Source organism: Toxotes jaculatrix, chromosome 4 (assembly GCF_017976425.1).
Source record: "Toxotes jaculatrix isolate fToxJac2 chromosome 4, fToxJac2.pri, whole genome shotgun sequence".
Classification (NCBI taxonomy): domain Eukaryota; kingdom Metazoa; phylum Chordata; class Actinopteri; family Toxotidae; genus Toxotes; species Toxotes jaculatrix.
The window spans coordinates 21,885,720-21,894,963 of NC_054397.1; positions in this window are offsets into that span (position 1 = coordinate 21,885,720).

Genomic DNA, 9,244 nt, shown 5'->3' on the forward strand with positions numbered 1-9,244 from the left:
AATCTCTGTGCTTGTAATGAATCTGCCATATATAGTTTGCCCAAAGCATCGTAACAGGTTAGTCTGGGCATGGTTGTGAAGAGTCAGGGGATGAATACTTGAACATCATTTCATTCACCATGATGTCAGGTCCAGTGGGCCTTTAATTGGAGCTTGAGACTGGCTTTGATGTCGGAGGACAGGCTGGAGTGTGTCTGGCACACTCAGGCCACATGGTTGGGGGATTTGTGAAGAGAAAACTGAGCCTTTCAACACAAGTGGTTTTCAGGAGGGCTTTAAGGAACTGTCTGACAGGTGTAACATCTATCCCCAAAGAGCAAACTCTCCCTCTCAGATTGTAGCGGATATATGAAGTAACCCACAGTTAAGTCTAAAATTTGGTAGCGCAGCTGAGGGAAGGAAAGAGAGAAAGTACATGTTTTCGTGCTCTTGAGTGTGTTGTGACTGAAGAGCGGATTAAAGAGCAAACCGCAGAGCTGGAGAAAGAGTGAGACCGGCTTATGTATGTGTCTATGTACCTGTATATGTATATGTGTCTGACTGTGTTTGTGTAATGTTTGCATGCATCAATGGACGTGTGTGAGTCTGCACACCCTTGCTCCGAGGCTCTGGTCAGACAGTGCATAGCTGTGGTGGGACACAGGCAAAGCGCCTCTAGACTACAGTGAGTCAACAATGTCTGCTCTCACTGAGAGGAGACATGATAGGTCTTGTCTCATTTGGTCCCTGACTCAAAGGATTTGTGTGTGGGTGTGTGTGTGGCATACATGATTTTAAGTAAAATTAGTTATTTACCCAGATGTAGAATATATGACACTAACATGCGTCAGTGTCTACGCTTACACACGTAATATTGTTCTCGACAATGCTGACAAAAATACACATAGACACAAAAATAAAAACAAAACAATAAATTTGGTGAAAAGCCTTGTGAGCAGGGCCGGCCGTGGCCTTTTTCAGGCCTCAGATGAGGTTTTGTGCATCATCTCAAACTGGAAACTGTCAAATGTCTTTGCTGAAATGGTCCTGTGTGTGTGTGTGTGTGTGTGTGTGTGTGTGTGTGTGTGTGTGTGTGTGTGTGTGTGTGTGTGTGTGTGTGTGTGTGTGTGTGTGTGTCACCCACCTACCCAGAGCTTTTCAGGGACTAAATTGATGAAAATTTAAATTTTGATGGCTAAACCATTTTTTTAAAGGCCGGGTTGAAAATAATGTCAATTGTCCTTTAAAGCGGTACTCCAGTGATTTAGCCTGGCACTTCCATTAAGCCGAGGGAATCACAAGAGACAAATTAATAGTATCCAAATTTGAAGGGGCTGGGGCTAAGATATCCTCACCTTTAGTCACTGGCACTTCCCCATGATGCATCTTGATAAGTATCCATACCCCAACATCATAAAGGTTATTTTATCAGACTTTGGAGCAGGGCTGAGCAGGACGTCTCATGAGAAATAAACTGAACTTGATGTGTAAAATTGGTGGAAGGCCCCTTTAATGTTTGTTTAGTAAACACTGGTTAAAAATAAGGTCAAATGTTAGGTGTCAGTTATCGGTGTTTGGAAAACTGGAGAAACAGAAGCAAAGTGAGAGCATATCATACCGAGACAAACTCAGCAAGGATGCCAGGGACCTTTATTTGGATCATGTATTTGAGAAGGACTCATTATCTGCTGCAGAGAGAAACACACTGTGCTCCTTTTTTCTATCTCTGTATGTGTACTTACAAAACAGTGTTTACTGAATGTCTCTGTATGAAAAGCAGTCTTTTCCTCCCAACTAAAAAATGACAGAATTCTAAAAAATGTTTTAGATTTTTTCTAAAGTTTTATGTGCATATTTACCAGTTATTTGAAATAAAAAAATTAACCTCTCATGCTTATAGCCCTGTAGCAGTTGTTTTTCGCTGATGCCGTGGGCCAGCCCTATTCATCAGTACAGTTAAATGCTTATAAATATTCTATAGCTTCCCATTCAAGGTCACAGCTGGGGGTTGGCTTCTATCCCAGGACAAACATGCTCACTCTTACAAACAAGTAAAAGGCTCCAGTTTGGCAAATCTCTGTTTTTAGACTGTGAGTAGAAGGTTTAGCACTCAGGGGGAGATGCACAAGAACATGGGAAGAACAGCTGACCAAGGCCCCCAGACCCGGATTGGTTGGGTGCTGTGCTATGGCTGCCCACTGCTTCTGACTATTCTCTAAAATCTAACAGAACTGATGAAAAACTACAACCACCGAGAAGGACAAAGGCTTTGTCTTGAATCCAGGACCTTGTTGCTGTGAGGTGACAGTGCTAACCACTGACAACTTGTGCAGTGAAAGTTTGTTTTTGGTTTTGACCCTTTTCACTCAAAGGTCAAAGTGCAAGATCAGCTACAGGAAAATGCACTTAATTGTCTATAGAGTTACGGCTGTAACAACTAGAGTTGCATGTCACTTTGGTTTCATTTATAACCTTGGTTGATATTCACAAATATTGGTGGGGCTGCACTTACCAATATAAATTCTTTAACTGCATGGTATTCCCCTTCAAAACAACAGTTATTCATCCAAAATCGTTTCGAAAGTAGGTTGAGAGAGAAATTAAAGTTATGCAACATTGTTTAAAAAAGCCAACCACTTTATGGTTTGGTGGTATCCCTCTGGAAAAGGCAAGATGTCTCATAAAATAGTACAAAAAAAAGGTTCATTTTCTCAATTAAATTCACCAAGTCTCCTAAAAAGCCACCTAACCCTTTTTATAGATGGCTGTACAAGATTAAAACCAGAGGAAAGTGATTTCTCTTCCATTATTGAATTGTTTACACTCAAAAATCTATCTTGCACACCGTGCAGACCTAGTTAAATCACACTCTAAACCGCCTGTTTTCATGGACACTGGAGAGTGTATTTAGCCTCGTCTGGTACAAGTTAAATGGCCCTTGTCTGTCTGGCACTATTCCTTCAGTGATATTTTTTTATACCAAAGGGATAGGAGATAATGTTTAAATCTGTTCCTTATTGTGGGGGAATTGAAAACTCATGCGTGTTCAGGCAATGTTCATCAAGACACTCAGAGAGATTTCTGAATGAACCAGTCAGATAATAACTACTATTTATGATAGGAAGCCAGCAGAGAAAACACTTTCATGGCAACCCGACACAAGGCTGTTTTAAAGGAAGCATGTAAACAAGCTTGGGAAAATGAGTCAAAAGTACAGCCTAGTCAACAGAAATTATATTCACCTCTATGGCAAGCTCAGACCCATCAGCTAGTTTATCTAAAGAAGGCATGCTCAGTATGAACCAATTAACCAAGCCAGGTGATGTGTTTGAGGAGAAACTGTGTTAATTCTTGAAGAAAAGCATCAGTTGTTAATATTTATCATTTAGCTTAGGACACAGACACCAGGGTTTTCTCACTTACACTGAATTTCAAAGACAGAGGCAGATAAATTTAGGGAAACAATCCATTTGAAGGGTGTGATGGAAAGCCAGGCAGCCCTTTATTTATGAAACCTGTCATTTAACCAGCATTTCCTGTTAGCCACAGGATGTGGCTCACTTTGCTTTGCCATCCCAGGCCTTTGCTTTCCTATATGGTTTTCCGGAAGTCATGTTAGTGCTCTCTGATTTACAGAGTGCAAACTGTGGGTTACCAGTGTATGAGTACATGCTGCAGTACAAATGGCCCTGCAATAGGAAGCTGAGTGATGAGAGCTACTGTTGAATTTTGGATTCACCATGTGGGCAGATACATAATTTACTGTAGCGTATGGTGCTCATTTTTCCAGCATTTTAATGACTGAATTTAAACGAAGGAAAATAGCGAAGGATAGTATGACTGCATGGAAATAATGGCTTGTGCTCCTGAATACTTTGGCATGTTTTTAACCCCCCCACCCCGCCCCCCCAAGACGAGGGTTTAAAATAAATTGCAGATGGAATCCTAACTTAAAGCACAAAAACATGAAGATGCAAACATTTAATATGTTTTGGGGTCATTTTGCCACTGTTGCTGGGGTGATGACTAGCAAGCAGCCGTTAGCTATCTTTGTTACTGTTATTGTGAAACAGTCATGACTCAAATAGTGCTGAACAGCCGGCAGCAATCCAAAAGACATAAAATAAAAAGTGAAGCAGACCAGGATTAAGGCTGTGGCTGAATTCTGTGGTAATCAGAACATAAAAATATGATATTATAACAACAGCAGGCAGCGGTAGAAAATCCTGCTGGTCATCACTTCATCATTTTACCACATTGTACTCATCCCATTTCTTTTCCAGCCCGAAAAAGACAATGTTTTTACAGCGAGCTGGGAGTGGATGATTCCCCAATAAATGTCACAACCACGATTCCGGCCTCCCCCTCAGTTTTTCTTGGTGATATTTTTAGCGGGGCTCGGTCCACAATCCTCAAGTGAAAAGACGAGGAATTGTTTTTGTTGATGCTTGTCTTACCACTTCAGTGTGGTGACTCGTGATGAGCTGGTGCCTCCATACGTCACAAGAGGCCAGAGTGAGTGGGAGTCAGGCTCCAGGCTCTATTAAGGGGGGAGCCACTCACCCAGGTTATTGGGCAACTAGTGACGGGGACCGTCCCATGGATTTCCACTCGCTGCTATTTCAGGGCCGCAGCAGGTCTGTTTTCAGTTTAGGGAGAAGCCACAATATCCTATTAAGAATTGTTACAGTAATTGAGAAGTGTTTACTCAAAAGGCCTGCCTGGTTACACTGAGGCTCCCAAGTCTCTGCAGATGGTACATGAGACAGATCAAGGATCTGGATGGATGGATGGACAGTTGGATAAAAATAAAAGCTGCATATAAGATTAATTATTATGTCTCATTAATCCACATGTTTGTATTGTATATAAAATTGAATTGTAAAATGTAAGCTTAAGATAGTGGGCAAAGAGACAATTGCACCAGAAATGAAGAAGTTCAGGAGCTGACCACTGATTTCTCGCCTGGAACTGCAAAAGTCTGGCCATGCTGTGTCTTCCTGGCTCACAGCCAGCGTCTCCACTTTGTTTAGAGGCTGTCTAAACCTGTTTGGACTGTGGCTGGGTCAGATGTGAGGCACAGCCAGGTCAGACCCAACCAAAACTCACCACTGACTGACACATAAAGCACAGCTACCCAATACTGTGCCTGTGGCTTGAACTTAGCCCTTAAAAAAAAAATAGGCCTCTCCAGATTATTTTAAAAGAGTGTAAATTTTGGAGTGTCATCTAAATACTGATGACTGGCTGGTTACAAAGCACAATGATTGCCTTTTTTAATCTTTGGAAAATAGAAAGTAATCTATCATTCTCTTGCAATAAAAAGCTCATATCACACAGCCAATTCTTAGTTTTTAGGGTGTGTAACAGTAATAATATCTTAAGAAATAACTGTATCCAAGAAACCAGCGTATTTCATGTGAAAAACCTTTTTTTTCACTCGGACATCTTTGAGATCTCATTTAATTCTTTCTAATTATTTAAAAGTTATTTCTTTTTTAAGTTGGATTGGCGGATCACTTTTTTGAAACATATAAGGTATTTTTAAGCAAGCACAATAAAAGCAAAAAATAACTGGCACTTTGTGTTTATTTACATTGTTTGACAGCGGGTGCTCCAAACCAGTTGTCCACCACCTCTGCCATTCCTCCGACTGGCTGTCATTGCGCGTGGTTTTCCTCTGAAGGGTAATCACAGCACAGTCTCATTCAGACACCTTCTGGTTCCAGGGCCGTTGGGAAAATGATGGCGAGCCATCTGCTGTCTGAGAAGAAAAAGAGCATCTTTACTGTGTCTGAGGTTTGGAGATGTCGGCTTGACATTGAAAAAAAAAACTTGGGCTCTAGCAATTACCTTCCTAATCCTAAAGTGGATCTGCAACCAATTTGTCTCTTAATGTTGCATATAGGGAGACTAAAATAAACACAGTAAATATCATGTGCAAGGAGCTGGTGAAGGTCATGTTTGGAGTTTTTCCAATGAGCCTAAATGCACAGCCCTCCGTAACATTAGTTTGACAGTTTGGGAAACACGTTTATTTGCTCTCTTGCTGAGAGTTAGATGAGAAGTTCTTTGTCCACTAGAATACATGGCTACAGCCAATAGCCGTTTAGTATGATGGTATTATACTGCCAAAATCATGCACTCTGGGACAACTGTCACACACTGCTTTGGATTCTGTGCATTCAAAGAATTGTTTTCTCCTCGCAGGCCACAATATTGCTCAGGGTATTCTGCGTGCAAGTGTTGTGATAGCACCTGCAAAAACAATGTGCGTGCACGGCTGTTTGAGCTGGGAGCGCCACCCCTCTACATCCCTGTGAGTGGTTCTTATTTGAGCTTGTGTATTTTGGCAGTATAATTCCATCATGCTTAGCTTTATTTAGTAACAAGATTGAAAAACAGGGAAAGAGCGAGCTAGCTTTCTCTGTCCCAAAGTAATACAACTACCTACTAGCAACTCTAGAACTAATAATTAATGTTATCCATTGTTTGATTAACAATTAAGAAATACTGTTAGTCAGGCAGATAAGCCCCAGAAAACTGCAATGTGTATGTGTGTGCGTGTGTGTGTGTGTGTGTGTGTGTTTGTGTGTGTGTGTGTGTGTGTGTGTTGTGTTGTGTTTTTTCTTTGTTTTTTGGTTTCTATGCAGATTAAACAAACAATAGGTAACATGTTAATAAGTGAGCTTTATAGTGTGTTAGAACAGAAAACTTTTGTTTCATGTCATTTACTTAAATGTGTTCTCTGGATCATTTGCACAGTTTATGTTGATTTACCCCAAATGTACCAACTGTGCAGAGGTTAGCTGAAAGCTAATCAGCAATGGACACACCAACCGTGTGTGTGTGTGTGTGTGTGTGTGTGTGTGTTTGTGTGTGTGTGTGTGTGTGTGTGTTGTGTTGTGTTTTTTCTTTGTTTTTTGGTTTCTATGCAGATTAAACAAACAATAGGTAACATGTTAATAAGTGAGCTTTATAGTGTGTTAGAACAGAAAACTTTTGTTTCATGTCATTTACTTAAATGTGTTCTCTGGATCATTTGCACAGTTTATGTTGATTTACCCCAAATGTACCAACTGTGCAGAGGTTAGCTGAAAGCTAATCAGCAATGGACACACCAACCGTGTGTGTGTGTGTGTGTGTGTGTGTGTGTGTGTGTGTGTGTGACTGATCTCAGAATCTCCAGTTCATTCACCTTTTCCCTTTGCCAGCCGTTTCCCTCTGTTTCCTGTCTATATGCTAAGCAAAGCTAAATGGCTGCTGGCAGTGACCATATATTAACCATAGAGCTACTTTCCAAAACTTAATTGTGTGTGTCTGTGTGTGTGTGTGTGTGTGCCTGTGTGTGTTTCTATGTCTTTAACAGTATGTGAGTAATCAAACTGAGACTTCTTATGAATGAGTAGCTCCTCAGCAGGTGCCAAGGCAGCAGTGTGATAAATAGTTTTAGGCTCATATCACTCACAGAGGCATGTGAGACAGGAGTCTGCAGACTGAGGAAACAGTTCTGACACACAGAGATACACACATACACACACATAGTATCATCCTCATCCTATCAACTTGCACAGCGCAGCAGTCCTGCCAACAGACAGGAAGCAGCTCAGAGTCAAAGCTCAGTCTGAGCTACAGAGCAAAGCAGAGAGGACAGATTAAGATGGCACTGTGGGTAAAAGCAGGAGGGAGAAAAGCGGAAGACAGAGCCCAGTTATAATTGCTTGCGTAGGCTGACACATCTGAATTTACAGGCTGCACTGGAGCTGTGCTACTCATTTCAGACTGCTTATTTAAGAGCTGAGAGAGAGAGAAAAAAATACAAAACTGATATTTTGTTCACTTGTTTCTTAATCTGTTGTAGGCCCCTCCCTTTGCTTTGCTGTTGCTAAATTTGTCTCCCCATGCTAAAACGTAAGAAGCCAAAATGACACCATTATTTTGACTAGACTGTTTTTCCTCCCGGGGAGAGAAGCCAGAGGAAGTGTAGGTGACCTAGACTGGTTAACCACCGCTCGACCACTAGTTGGCTGGGGCACTGCCACCCCCGCAGCCACCCTCTGCATACACTGCCTGCCAGGTCCACATTACTACTACTACACGCCATGACCACAAGTAGCCCTGCTCCCCTGGCAGCCTCCCATTGGGTCCATGCTGGGTGCTTTCTCTCTCCCCATTGGTGTAAACAGTCTGCCGTCTGGCCATCACCTGGCACGGAGCTCGTTTGGGTCGTATTTACAGGCCAGACATGCGTATGCTTGTGTATGTTTACCCGTGTTGGGCCGGTTCCAGTTGTGCTCCTTTTTCTCCATGCATTGCAACACTTCCAACCTCAAGCTCCTGTCTGGGTTAGATCAGCTGAAGAGTCTTGGCTCAGAGGCTGCAATGAAGTTTATTCTGGACGTACCAGGGGAGATATTAAACTATCTCTCCTCCAGTCAAAAAAAAAAACATTGAATGTATAAGCACTTTTGCTGACAACATTTACAGACAACATTTACAAACAGACAACACAGCAATTTCAAGACAGCACGTGCAAGCTTAGCCCGCGGTGGGGTTGGGGGTGGGGGGGGTGGAGACCACAATGCACAGGGCCCCTTTCAAGAAAAGTTCTCACACACCCCTGAAAATGTCCTTTTACAGCCAAGCACCAGATGTTGTCATCTGTCTACTGTTGATTAGAAAACGCAAACACACTCGACCGCAGAGATTCAAGCATGTCAGTGAGGTGAGTTAAAACAGAAAGGGAACATGTGCCAAGCCTCTTTCTCTCTCAGTGGTTGCACCCTGGGTATTATTTGGGACAAAAAGGGGCACTGTAAACACTGAAACCTATGCTACAGTCATACACACACACACACACACACACACACACACACACACACACCACACACTGTCCACCTTGCTGGACACAGTTTACCCCCTGAGGTGTTCCAGACCATTTCTTGGTGGTAACAACTCTCAAGTCAAGCTGTGGGACTGAGACATAACAACAGTCGGTTAGACCATAGATGTTCGCTTTGTTTAGATCTGTCTGACAGCTACATTAGACTTTGTTACACTAATTTATTTTCTCTTAATCCTTTGTGCAGCCTTTACGTAACAGTGAAGCCAGCAGGATAAACTCTGAGGACAACAAACGGTCATTTTGAACTTTCTGACCTTCTACAGACCTAAAAACACACCTAACACAAAATATTTATTTCTAACCAGTACTTTTAACCACAATTATAGTTCCACTTTCCTGTCTTTATGTCACATCCAATTG